The sequence below is a fragment of the Drosophila simulans genome, chromosome 3R (assembly GCF_016746395.2).
Source record: "Drosophila simulans strain w501 chromosome 3R, Prin_Dsim_3.1, whole genome shotgun sequence".
NCBI classification, from domain to species: domain Eukaryota; kingdom Metazoa; phylum Arthropoda; class Insecta; order Diptera; family Drosophilidae; genus Drosophila; species Drosophila simulans.
In genome coordinates, this window is record NC_052523.2 from 25,075,618 (window position 1) to 25,089,339 (window position 13,722).

At 46.9% G+C, this 13,722-nt stretch overlaps 1 protein-coding gene across 2 annotated transcripts in view; it reads right to left on the minus strand.

The window, feature by feature from the left end:
• The window catches only part of LOC6729976 (lachesin), a 44,993-nt gene extending 32,099 nt beyond the window's left edge, over positions 1 to 12,894 (minus strand). For both annotated transcript variants that reach the window (XM_016174513.2, XM_016174514.3), the window contains exon 1: positions 11,874 to 12,894. The gene's annotated coding sequence lies outside the window, so the exon portion shown is untranslated. The remainder of the gene's footprint in view (positions 1 to 11,873) is intronic.
• Between the last annotated feature and the right edge of the window lie 828 nt (positions 12,895 to 13,722).

Sequence of the window (13,722 nt, forward strand, 5' to 3'; positions counted from 1 at the left end):
ATATAATGTATATTAAAAGTAATTATTTGAACAGAAATGATTGTGTATTAATTGCAACTAACAAGTCTTAATCTTGCATTTATCATGCATTATTTATATGGTAATTAATATCATTACAATAGTTATCTACTTAGAATTCCAGAACTGCTAACTCAAATCCCACTTACGCATAAATAGGCACTTTTGTTCAAGTGTAGTAGATTATGAAATGCCATAAAAGCTTATATGAGGAAAGTATGCTTATGCTGTCTGCAAAAAAGTTATTCTTGTTAAGTCTCTCAAGCTTAGCTTATTCGCAGACACATCAAGTCGTATATAAGATACTGAATTAGAAATAATGAAAGTCTTGAGATAAATAATGCATTCATAATGCAATAAAATAGAATTAGTTAAGCAATCAAAGTAACGATTTAAGCAATCCGGTATGGGTCAACAGGTCTACTAAAATTCCTTACACAAGCCAAAGGACCTCAAATTTCGCCAAGTGCATCTGCATAGCGGCTGCAACAGCGGAATCCCTTCCGCTTGGCGCCACTACGTAGTCCGTGGGTTTCCGCCAACTGTGCGCTCGATTTTACAAAACAATACGGCAATGGAATGCGACGGGGCACGGCGGCAGCAGTGGCAGCCAAATCAACGGAGTTACGCGCACAACAGCCGCACTCCCACGCACACACAGCCGCGGGGGGTGGGGTGGGGGGTGTTGCAAGCACGGGCACAATGCAATACACCCGTACATGCATAAGACAAAGCATACTTTCGGGCGCAAATAACCGGAGCTGCGAACGGAAACCAAAATTGAGCGTCCTTCGCAACGCAGCGCGCCAGGACCAAAAAGGAAGCGGAGCGAGAGTTGGTTCCATTCTATTAGGATAAACACAAATCACAGCTGGTGGCGAGGGGAGCGGAGCGGAGTTGGGTCCATTGGCCCACTGGACGCACAAATTTCACGCACAAACAAAGCAAACAATGTCGGTGGCCAAAAGCAAACATAATTGATATCGTAATCAATTCAAAAATCTGGGAAAACTAAAAACAGCAAATGCTGTGAAAACAGCGCTGTGGACACGGGACAAGTGCGGTCCCAGCCGCAGGCGGGCCAAGCTATGTACACAAGGAGCCATGAGCCACCCAAACCACCCAGCCTTGCAACCACCCGCTGGCACCCATCCACGCTGCCCAAAACCACTTTCCCATCAGACATATGTGCTTGCCAGTGCGTGCCACTCAATCAACTCTGAAAAAGTCTACAAATATTAGCCCCTAATACCATCGAGACTCGCATGAAGGACGATCTCGAGGGGGGTATGTGGAGTGGCGGGCGTGGAAGGACGAACTGCACCCACGTCCATGCCCATAAAAAAGTGGAATTGTGTATAAAAATGAAGCAGCAGCAGTAGCAGCCGAGAGGCAACAAAAAGTGGCAGCTTCAAATAAAATTGTTGCGACAAAGGCGAAGGAGCATGTGTAGTTCCGCACACACACACATGCCCACACACACCGTCTGAGGCGACACAAAAGCTGAATAACAACACAATCAAGCGAGGAGCTTGGCGACTTTGTGGGCGGTTGCAGGGTGGCGAAGGAGGGGAAGGAGGGGAAGCCCCAGGACGAGGAGGGAAGGGGTGGGGGCGAGCGTGTCTGGGCATAGGCAGCAGCACTGTATAAGTTGGCAGCGCCAGGCGCAAGCGGCACGTAATAACATTTTTCTAAAGAAAGCGGCAGCAGCAGCAAGAGCAGCAACGAATACACTGAGGGAAAAGTCTATATATTTGGATTTAGTCAGAAAATAATTATATAACTGACTAATCTTCATATCAAATAGTCCTGCGAAGAAATTACATGTAAATTAAATACATCAAAGTTAAGATAATCGTATAAAATCAATCAATTAAGGGAACTTAACTAAAGTAATAGCATTCTAAATCCATAACACAGAAGATTGTCACTCAAGTAAATATATCTAATATTTTCTCTCAGTGCACCGCGAGGACAACAAAATACCGTCACACAGCGAGGCAAACGAAGATGTCAAGCGAAGGAGGAGCAGTCGAAGTTGGGGCCCCGAAAAGCAGCGAAAAATGCGAAAAGCGAAACAGGGGCAGGCTAAAGGGAGGAGGACGCAGAGGGGGGCAAATGTGCGTGGCGTGTCCTGGCTCTTGTGGAATGCTGTCAGGAGACAAGTTATTGTTTTTGATTTCATTTTTCTTGCGTTTCTGCGCTCTCCCAGCCGCCACTCCACTTTACGAGCTGAATGTGGCTGGAGTTCGGGGACTCCAGTTCATACATATGTGCGATTGAAGGACTTATTTCCATATGGGGAGACGCGGGACTAACCCCCAAATTGGTTAGTTCGGCTAATCGAGGTATTTGGTATTTGGGCCGGGACAGGAATCCGGCAGGATTTGCCCCGCTTGGCTTGGCTTTTTTACGAGACCCGAGCAGATTGGCGCTGGCTGCCTTATTATTATTATTATTACGATTATAAAAAGTTGCCCTAATCCGAGTGGGTAATTCATTTCTGAGAGCTAGACGAGCTTGATGGGGGGGGGGGGGGCGGCCTGCGAATCTCCGGACTCCGGAAAATGCCGGGAAACTATGACGGAAATCTTAACACTAAAGAACCCTTATGGGAATTTCAAATGTGCACGAAGTGAACGTGCTTTTCTTCTTAGCACAACTAGTTTTCGGGGCACTCCCCAGTTTAATACGGCCATATATGTGTATATTTACAGGCGAGACGGTTTATGTACTCCTGCACTCACTTTAAATTAAATTATAAATTTGCGCTGACAGTTTTCACTGTTTAATTAAGGTTTACTTACAATTGTCACCTCATTTGATAGATGGTTTCGCTTATGAAATCCTAATAGGAACAACGTGCGATTTAAGGAAAAAGCTGTCGGCTTAGGCTTGTCAGGCAAATAAGCGCATACTTTTAAAGTTAACATAAGAGGCTTATTTAAAAAAGATTTGCAGGCTAAGTCAGCTGTCAGATTGGATGTACTTCATAAATGTTTACTTTACAGATCGTTGAATAATTAGGAAGCCATCTAGTGGATTGTATAGCTTAATGCTCAGCTGATTATCATTGGCTTCTTTGGACTTCTGTGCATATTGTTTTCTACCTAATAGTTCTTTGATAAACCAAGAGCACTTGCAGTCCAAGATATGAGCTGGTAACTTTGTAAATAATTGAATCCCAGCAGAGGTTGAAGTTTACGGCATTCGCAAACTCCGATCATTAGGTGAAGTTTTCTTATCAAGTCTTATCCACACACCGCACTGTGTAAAACTGAAGAATCATCAAGTGGCACAGAAGCGGGTGCAAAAACAAATAGAATAAAAATAGAACCGAGAGTACAAAAAATGCAAACGATGTGAAAATGTGAATAAACCAGGAATGACAATCAATCATTCAGTTAGTTGCAGCAGCAAACTTCAGCAATTTGGGGACCCCCCTCGAAAGCACCGCCCCTTTTTTCGGGAGAGGGGGTCATTAGGCCCCCGCCCTCGAGCATTTTGCCAGCCGCAATTCTGGTCTGTTTCACTCGCAAACTAACTTTCGGGTAAACTTTCTAATAAAATAGCCCTCTATGCGCCCCAAGGTCCAGGGATCCTGCCAAGTTACTGTTCCCATTCGGTGGTTATCCTGCCACACCACCGCTCGCAAAGAGAGAGTCCAAGGAGCAGGAGCAACCAGAGGCAACCAGAACCGCAACAGGGGCAACTGCAGCCGCCGAGAGCCGAGGATTCAATTCACTTTTGCTGTTGTTGCAGGCACAATGCAGTTGCCAGAGTTACGAGAGAAAGCTTTTCCCAACTTTCTCTCTCTTGGCTGCCCGTTTCCATTTTGTTCCGCACATGTGTGTGTGTGTGTTGGTAAGTTTGACTGTGTATGTGTGTACATGGCCGCAACATCCGTTACAATTTTTTACGACTGCGGCGCTGACGTTGATGTTACTGCCTTGTATGTGTGTGTGTGTGTGTGTGAGTTAGGAGGGGGCATGCCACATTTAAGGATTGAGGAAATTTTTGTGGCCTCCTCCAGTAATGATATGGAATGTGTTGGAATTTCAAGAAGTTACTCCAGATTTCTTTATTTATTTAAATGAGCAGCCAGCGCGAATGCCACAAAGTCAGGCCCGTAGTAATGTCTGTCTGTGTTTGTGTCTGCCCCGATGGCTCTGTCTGTGTTGGTGCTCCTCCAACCGAGGTGGTCTGGTGGTGGCCATCCAACCAGCATCTTCAATTGACTGCCTGAATGACTAACTGACAAACTGACTGACTGACTAACTGACTGACTCACTGACTGAGTGCGCATACAACTAAATGAGCGTTGTTATCGGTCTCTGCCGCTCCCTCGGCGACTGTCTGTCTGCCTCTGAATCGCTCTACACGGCGCAAAATCAAGTGGACATGTTAATGAACCCCAATCAGCTATAATTGCACAACGCCGACTGAGTCCTGTCATAAAAGGCAGCTTAAGTCCTTAGACAATGGTCTAGCCATAGGTAGGCGTGGCACGTGCTGGACAATCTCTGCTCAAAGCTATTTATAGAGTTCCAATAAAAGATAGCTATAGGTTTCGCAAGAATAAACCTATAGGTTTATAACAATAATGCTACCGAAAACAAGGATCCTTGAGCTACAGGATATATAGCTATATATATATGTTTTACAACCAACCTTTGAGAAACCTGGGTGAAGAAATGCAGTTATACTATGTTACATTCCCTGACCGTCATTCATCCGGCACATTTTTAACTCATAAGTTAAGCGAGAATCTTTTGTATTCGCCTTAATTAAAGCATCCCTTGAACATACTCAACTTTTTCTCCCAGTGCACAACCGTCTGACTGGGTGTGTGACTGTGCGTATAATTGTGAAGGCAACCTGCTGGTGGCGTCAGCTGGGTGGAGGTGAAGGTTCAGGGGACTGGAACAGGGAACAGGGAGCATCAGCCAAGGAGCAAAGAGCAGCCAGGAGCGCTGAGCCAGCAGCAGAGTCACAGGATGAGGACGAAGGACGACGGATGATGGAGAACGGAGGACGGAGAAGATTCAACTACCCGCAATCCACAAGCAAGCAGCAACGTCATTGAAATTTATGCACGTTGTACTTTCGTGTAGTGATATTTGTATTGGGAATTAAAACTATGCCCCCGGGATTATATCCTAATTTTTGGCGCTGTTCTGCTTTGGTTGCTTCGCAACCATCTCATTCCCATTCTCCCGATGATGCCTTATTTACCCGGCCACCCACCTCATTTCCCTGGGCTGTCTGTCTTGGCATTGCCGTTTTTACTTCTCATTGCTTTTGTTTGCCGTGTAATTAAAATAAAGGCGTGGAGTAATTGCCGAGGTCAGTGGGCAGCGGCAAACAGCGTTGTGGATTGCTGCACTTGGCCAACCGTACGTATACGTAATGTTAACTAAGCTCACCGAGCAGCGCTGAAATTAACACTTTTTTTCGTTACTTTATTTTTTTGGCTAGTTCAGGTCGTTGGTGGGTTTTTTGTGTGGGCGGGTATTCCTTGGAGCCTGAGCTGTGAATTACCGAACAGCAGATAAAATTCTCAGTTTAACACTTTGTTAAAATGCTACCCATACGGCTGGCTACGCTTACGTTCGTTTACGCTTACGTATACGCCATGTGGCGCGTCCGCCCATAAAGTGTGCCAACATTTGGCACCCCGTGCCCCTTGCCCCCATCACCATCCCCAATCCAAATTCCATGCCCGAACCCAAGCCAGAGCCCAATCCCAATCCCGATCCCAACCCACTTAACTGGACTTTGGTCACGTTGCTGTGCTGCTGGTTGCCTTTCTCGATGGGCGATGGGCGATGGTCGATGGGCAGTGGTTGTTGGGCGCCTGCGGTAAATTTCATTTTGCAGGGCATCATTAGACTGAGACCCAGAGACCTAGATTTCCATGCTAATTGGATTCGCAATAAAGGCGCTCGGTGCCCGGCGAGCCCGAGATCGAAGAATTCCGGCCGTCTTGGCAGCCAGAGAATTTGAAGAAAAATTAAATTCCCCAGTCAACATGAATGTTTCATCTGCCACATTTTTGCAAATGAGTTATGACCGCAAAAGAATTTCGCCAGCCACAAAAAAGAAGCCAGTCAAATAAATTATTAAGAGCGAATTTGATGAATGGAGTTGACTGACAGTATGTGGGATTTCTTGGAAGCAAAAAAAAGAAGGATAAGCCGAAGGGCAAGTCCAATGGACAAATTGTCTGAGGACCTTTATTGTGTTTTGTGAAATGCTTTAAATTAACCGAGCAAAGTTTTGGCAACTCCACTTAACTAAGTGTGGCCGACAGGCTAAACGCTCAGTGGGAAACCCCTTCAAATTCCTTGGCCAAGCGCATTTCACTCGCCTCCATGTGACTCTAATCAGCGCTTAATTATGCATGCTTGCCGGGCCAAAAGTCCCCCATTAATCAGCATCATTTATTGCCGAGCAAGCTGCTCGAATTCAAACTCGAATTGAAATTCAAGCTGGCAGCCAAAAAAGCCAAGCTCGGCACGATGGCCCCAAATGGCCAAAAAGGAGCCAGGAGCAGGACAACAAGCAACTGCCAGCTAAGCCAAATTGTACGCTCAAGTGCCATAAAGCAATCAAAGTTGATATCAAAGTACCACACTGCTAACTTATGCTCTCATGTATTCAATTAGGACAGCTTTTCGAATGCCCTGCTCCTTGGAATAGAAGCCAGCCCAGCCCCTCCTCTTTCATTTAAAAGAATTAAGCACTTTTCTGCATCGCAACCACAGCAGTGGAGCAGTTGAGCGGTGGAGATGCAGCTCCTGGCATCGGTTCCTTCTGGTCCTGTTCCTTTCCGGGAGCTGCTCCTTCAGGAACTTTCAACAACTTCCTATGCCCAAAGTTTCCACAAATTAGTTATGCAAATTATGTGAGTCGCCTTTACCTCACCAGGACTCCATCTTCCACGGCTCGAAGCCAACCATCCGAGCATCCCCCACCAAAAAAGCACCCCCACTGTGATCCGGCATTTAAAACAATGGCTGGCGACCCTTGGCTGGCAAAACGCTCCCAAAAGTGAGTCCTCCGAGCAGAAGACCAGCCCGATTAGGACGCATAACAAAGTAGAATTTGTGTAAGTTCGTATTTAACATGCTTTATGCATTCCTCAATTATAAATAGATTAAAGTCCCGAATAGACTAAAGTTAAATGTTAACTTTCCGGCCAAGGCGGACACCATTCACAAAGCAATTAACGCAACAGCTCCCCAGCTCCTAGCCTGATCCTCCCCCACCCCACTCCCCCTGCTCCGCATGCTCCTTTTAGGCCGAAAAGGAAAGGCAGGAACCCAATTTAACTGACTGCCAACTTTCCACAATCACTGCCCATCATCAATTTCAGATTTTGTTGTATGTTTTATGAAGCAGTCAAGGCACAGGACAGCCGCCCGTCAACCAGACACTTGGACAGACAAACAGACAGGCTCAGAGACAGTCTGGGATTGGGTGCGGTGGAGTGGAGTGGTTGAAGGTGGGCTCGGTGCTCTGGGTTGTGGGTGGAGCTGGGTGGCTGGCTGGGTGTCGCCCTCGTGTTCGGTGGAAAGTGAAAACAATGCCTGGCCGCAAACGGCTGAGCAATGGCTGTCCAGGGAGGCGACCGCCTGCCGAGTGTGTGCGGATGCTTCTTGCTGAGTGTTTACTTAACCGTAAGCCTGACCCACCGACCCATCCAGCGCAACGAACCCATGCCACCCATGCCACCCATTCCGACCAGTGCCACCCACGGACCCCCGGCGGTGAGCTGAACTTGAACCACATTGAAACAACAAAGGCGAGCAGATAAACCAGCGATGGGTAAAAAAGGGTTGGACGGGCATCTTAAAGGATTGCTCAAGTTGGCCAAAACCAATATGTAAATGTGCGTGTTGTGATTAAGCACAAAAGCAAAGTAAGCCAGATACAAAGACGGCCAATTGGACGGCGGACTGCGGACGGACAGACGGACGGACGGAGTTTTCTTGTCCGATGCCAAAGTCCCGAAAGCCAAAATCTCCAACCGCACCGCACACACATAATGTGGGCCAAAAACGAAGCCAAGCAAAAACGCAGCCTTGGCTAACTTTACACACCTCAAGTGTTTGTTTAGGTTGCTTTGCTTTGCCTTGCTTTGCTTGGGGTTTCGGTTTTTGTTTAAGCGATGGACCTGGCCGAGGAGGAGTCCTGGGGTCGGGGAAAACACTTAGGAAAAATTACCAAAAAAGAGGATTAGTGCAACTCGTTCAACTTGCGAGCAAAACCGATGCGCAGTGGTCAAAAGTAGTTTTGCAATCCCCAAAAACTTCTCTGAGCATTTGCAAAAGCCCACAAGAGTCCACAATCCATCTTAACTATGCATTCGACACTTAAATTATTATTAGGCATGTTGAACAAACAAAATTATAAAATTGTTTGGAGTTCGCTTTATAGTAGTATTGTAGTGAGCTGAAGTGCATGTAAATGTAAAAAGTAGTAGTAGTAGGATAAGTTCGTTGTTGCATCTTTTAAAATGGTATTCCAAAATGGAGTACAACATTGTTCCCGCAAACTACTTATGTGAACTGCAAATACACGAGAGTCTTGCATTAAGAAGATTATTTTATTGTAGTGTAAGTGGAGAATTTTCTGTGGCCATTTGACGCCTTTGTTGTTTTTGGCCAGCGGTATTATAAATCTTGCCCGCAATGTAGAAAGCGATCAGATCCTTGCTCCTCCTCCGCCTCCTTTTCGTGACCCCGCCACCCGCAGCACGTCGCATCCAAAAACAATGGCTTGGAACCCTATTAGCGTAGAGCCATCCTCCTTGGCAGGCGATTCTCACACAGGAGTGTGTGGAGTTTTCAGGGGTCCGGCCATAAATTGCAACCGCCAGGTGAGCGGTAAGTGGGTGCGGTTTCAGGTGGTGCGAGGGGGCTAATGGGTCACTACTTGATGTATCACACAAACAGACACAAATGATATTTATGCTGCCGCAGTTGCTCCTTCGCCAGCTCCTTCTTCAGCTTCTCCAGCTCCTTGGGCTTCGGCGGAGGAGCCCGTGAGGCTTCTCACGGCCAGAAGCCGCGCTCTGCTTGGTGTAATAAAAACTAAAATCCGCACAACAATATGTGCGAGGATAATGCCATTTCCGTTTTATGGGATATCCTGTTAGTCCTCCCCCAACCCCCTTGTGTGTGAGAGTGTGTGTGAGCTTTCGCATTTGCGGGGCTTCCTCAAGGAGCCCCAAATCTGAGCGAACGAGTTACGACTACACCGGGCCAAAATGAAGAAGCCCGGGCTGGAGGAGCCATTGCGGTGGCCATTTCAGTGATGGGTTGCGATAGGATTCGCAGGACGTAAAGGCCACGGTGGCATGCGTGCGAGTCGGGAATGAATGGATCAGGGATCAAATTTTATGGATTGCCCTGGCGCATACTATATACATACATTTGTGCGCACTCACATGATAATGAAGTCAGAAGTAAGGAATAAATTCCACAAATTTCATTAGCCCGAAAAGTGGGAGTCACTGGGAATTTAAAGTGCGGGGATCCGATAACAAAGGATTGGGGATTGGGAAATTATTGGAATTCGGATGCTGGCAAGGTTAAGTGAAAGATTTTCCTCCCAGCCTTGAACCCAATTAATTAATTAAGTCGACAATAAATCGTTGATAAATGGCAGCCCAAAGGCATTTTAAAGCTCACATTCGCAAATCGTATTGTGCAAGCGCAATCAACTTTAAGCTCAAGTGATTTCAGCAAACGGCAGCTGCATGTAATGTAATTTAAGTAAATACTTCACAGGTGAAATACTAATCAATTAAAATAACTTATCAAAACTGAAGCGAGTAAAGAACCCCCATAGCTTTCCCCATCGCGGACTTACAATCAGCTAATCTGTCTTACATATTTGCATATCGCCTCGGCTTCAGCTTGGATTACGATGGTTATTCATTAGCCGCATTCCTGGACGCCCTTGGCCAACAACTGGGACGCTTGCTGCGGTTAGCCGCAGGACTTTCGTCCTTCTTCTTGCTACCCCTGCCCCAGCCAACTCAACTATTACCATCTCTTTCTGAGCCATAACTAGGCAAACCTTTTTTGCTCAGTGTGTGTGCGGAACGGCAGAGGAAAAACAAACGTCCGACTGCCGGGAAAATCTGTATAAGTGTGTGTGTGTGAAGTAAAAAGCGCAACCGGAGAGGAGACGGATGGACAGCAGGAGGAAGAGGGCGGGGCGTTGGGCGGTGGCAGGGCTGGAAGCGGAAAGCCGGAGAGTAAGAAAAACCATAACTAAATCCATTGCCATAGGAAAATCCAAAGCAAAGTCTGCGATGCAAATAGTAGAGATTATGGGACTGCAGATGTATGAAGAACGAGATGGAGCTGGATGTGAAACCCAAGGCGCGGCTGAGAAGGACCCAAAAGGGATCCAGGGAGGACGGAGGACGAAGGTCCCCGGCAGAAGGTGTTATGTGTACGTGTGTACGAGTGTATGAGGCACAATAAATCTTGCAAGGGTGCCGAATGGCCGGGCACGGGGCCGGAGGCCTCAGGTCCTGAGTCCTGGATCCTGAATCCTGAATCCTGGGCATTGGCATGGATCTGAGACGGGACTTTGGCCCCCATCCTCCACGCCCCTGCTCCGCCAGGACAGACCCACTGCCACCCAGTGCGCGCACGCCCCGTCAGTGAAAACCAAAACCAAATAAAACTGACATTATGCGAAAAGCGAAAGCCATAACTAAAAGTTGGATAACGTGGCCATGATGGAGCCGAAGTGGAGTGGGCAAGAAATCCGGAGCTGAAGCAGCCGTAAAGTTGATACTAAACCAAAGAGCAGAGCTGGCAAAGCTAAAACAAATCGGAGATGCTATTGTCAGGAGCTCTGGACGCGCAGGTGCCCCACAGACTCATTTAGGTGATAGTGTGGAAAATAGATTATAGAAAATTATTGGAAAATTACTACTACTACAGACTTTCCAAACTAGTAAAGCAACCAAAGATTTTTCCCGAAATTGGGTCAAGAATTAAAACCATTTCTTGCACTTTACATCAAATGCTAACGAGACTTTCTGGAAATGACTAGTAGTTTTATTCGGCAGTGTCATTAAACTGAGTTTTTCAGCTGTACTAAAGTTTTTGTTTTCAGATCTTAAAATATCATTAAATTTTAATTTTCAAGCAAGCTTCTTTTGGCTAACTAAAAATGTTATGAAATATAGTTGAATTTAATCATTGGTGCCACTATTCTTTCTCATTTTCATTTAATTAGTACTTTATTACGCATCCAAGTACTTTATGAATATTAAATTCAGCAGTGGTTTAAAAAAAATGTTAAAAGCATTTCCCGACCATTCGAAATGACATTAGGATATCATTCTAATTGCTGCCCCGGAAAAACTTGATTCACTCCAACAGGTTTCAATTTGAACATCCTAGAAGCTCCTTATTGGATCATTAAATCAAGAGGAGCTGAGCTGACCTAAAAAACTGAGAGGGCTTAAATGCTGCTAAGCGAACTGAGTTTGTTCCTTAATCGCCTTCAGGACCAGCCAGAACCTCCCAGGACCACCCAGAAGGTAAATCCACGGCCCTGAGCCCGCGAATCCAAACCACCTCGGAGTGCACCACAATGGATTTGCCACAGCCCAACTCCACGGCACGAGCTGAATATTCTCCGATTTTACCCTTTCTGGGCGCTGGGCGCAAAATGTTGGTGGGGATACAGATATCGAGTATGAAAAACAGAAACAGGAAAATAGAAATGATAGCAAAGTTGCAAAGGGATGCGGTGCGGGCGGGCAGGCTGAAGGGGCTGCTGAAACGGAAATCGACTTTGGTAAGGAGTTTTTCTCGTACCTGTGAATCGGAATCTGAACGCTGGAGCTGCACCGAAGTTATGCAAATGTAAAGTTGTTCGTGCCTGCTCCTGGCGTCTGAATCCTGCCGCAGGATCTGCACCTCCTTCTGCTCCTGCCGCTGCTCCAACTCCCGCTGTCAATCGAAGGCGATGTCGCGAGTGCTAATGACGTTTGCTTTGATTGCGCCCCGCATGCGAATCCAAATCTGAGCCACAACTCACAACTGTCATTTTCGCAAGGATACTCGTATATGTATGTGCGATGGGCATGTAGGATGGGATGGCTCCTCGAGTGTCTATCTCAGCTGGTACTCGCAGCGCAGCTCAGCTCCTCACCGGAACTCTATTTATTTAATTTGCATGCAATTTTCAATTTTTATGCGGAATACTTGGCATTGACAGCAAACGATGCGCACATTTCGCATCGGCAATGCACAATAGAAATTGAATTGCAAAAATTTGTTTGCCCGTCCAGGGCAGCAGGCAAATGGATTGCGAACACAGTGGAATAGCGGATTTTGAGGGCTCTTCACGTCTTCACGCCAATGACACAAGGAGCCGCATCCAAGGAGCCGAAGAAATCGCACAATTTGGCGGCGAAGATGTCAAGTATACGCCGCGTTGCCAGTGCCACACTGACTGCAATTACAATGGTGGCCAACAACAAAGACGGTATGCCGGTATGCCACACACACAGACACACAGAGGCATACACAGGCACACACGACACACGGAGTTGAAGCCGCAAATACGTACGCTCCGCTCCGCAGGATCCGGAGGAGAAGTCTGAGGCGAAGACAGGCGACAGATCCTGGGGTTGCCCCGTCGCCAGTGTGCGAAATAAATGCACGCGCACACACACACGCTCACGAAAAAATCGCGCGAAATTTGGCGACAAAAACCAAAACAAAACAACAACTTCGTGCGCTTGGGATCACGATGAATGTTCGATGCGAAATGCACAAAAGCAGCTGCTCTCCACCACCGAACGCTCCGAAACTGAATTCGCAACTGAGCCAGCACGGCCAAAGGATGCTGCCATCTGGAGCCGAAACGGCTGGACGCACGAAGGATGCCGACGAGCGGCACGATGACGCGGATGCCTCGGATGCTGGCTGGCAGAGCTTTTTCGGCGAGAGAGCGAGAGGAACTGGCATTGGCGACGTGTGACTTCGTTAAATTTCTGCGGCGACAGCACACAAAACGGATTCGGAAGCGGAAGTAGCAAGTAAGCGAGCAAGGAGCGCTCTGTGGCCATGTCTCTGTGTGTGTGTGTGGGTGTGCCTCTGTGTGTGTGTGTGTGGATGGGCGCGCTGAGTGGGTGGAGTGGCGCTGAAGTGGGCGAAGTAGCGCCAAGTGGCTGGCTAAAGTCGACTCGCGGAGCACGACCAGAATGGAAGTTTTGTGTTTGTGTTTTGCAATGCCAACTAAACACACATGCAGCTCCACACACACACATGTCTGTATAATAATATATATTATAAGCCAAACATACCTACGCCGTGGCATCAATATTCACATTCGCACTTGTGCGAGTATTTTCTGATTTGCTGCAATCGCGTTTGCCAACAACGAACTTGGCTAACAACAACAGCTGCCGGAGTCGCAGTCGCAATCGTAGTGGGGTATTTTCCAGCGGATGTTTGGTAAATCTTTGGCGCCGGATACCAGCGCTGTCTTCCCCGGAGTCGCAGTCCCGCCCCCTCAGATCGCCACCCCCCGCGGGACACGCTTACACTCTTTTCATATCTTTCTTGCTCTTGCACATGAAGGAACTTTGAAAAAACAATGTACAAGCATAAAATTTTATATAAAATGCTTTATTTAAAATTTGTTATTAAAAAATTC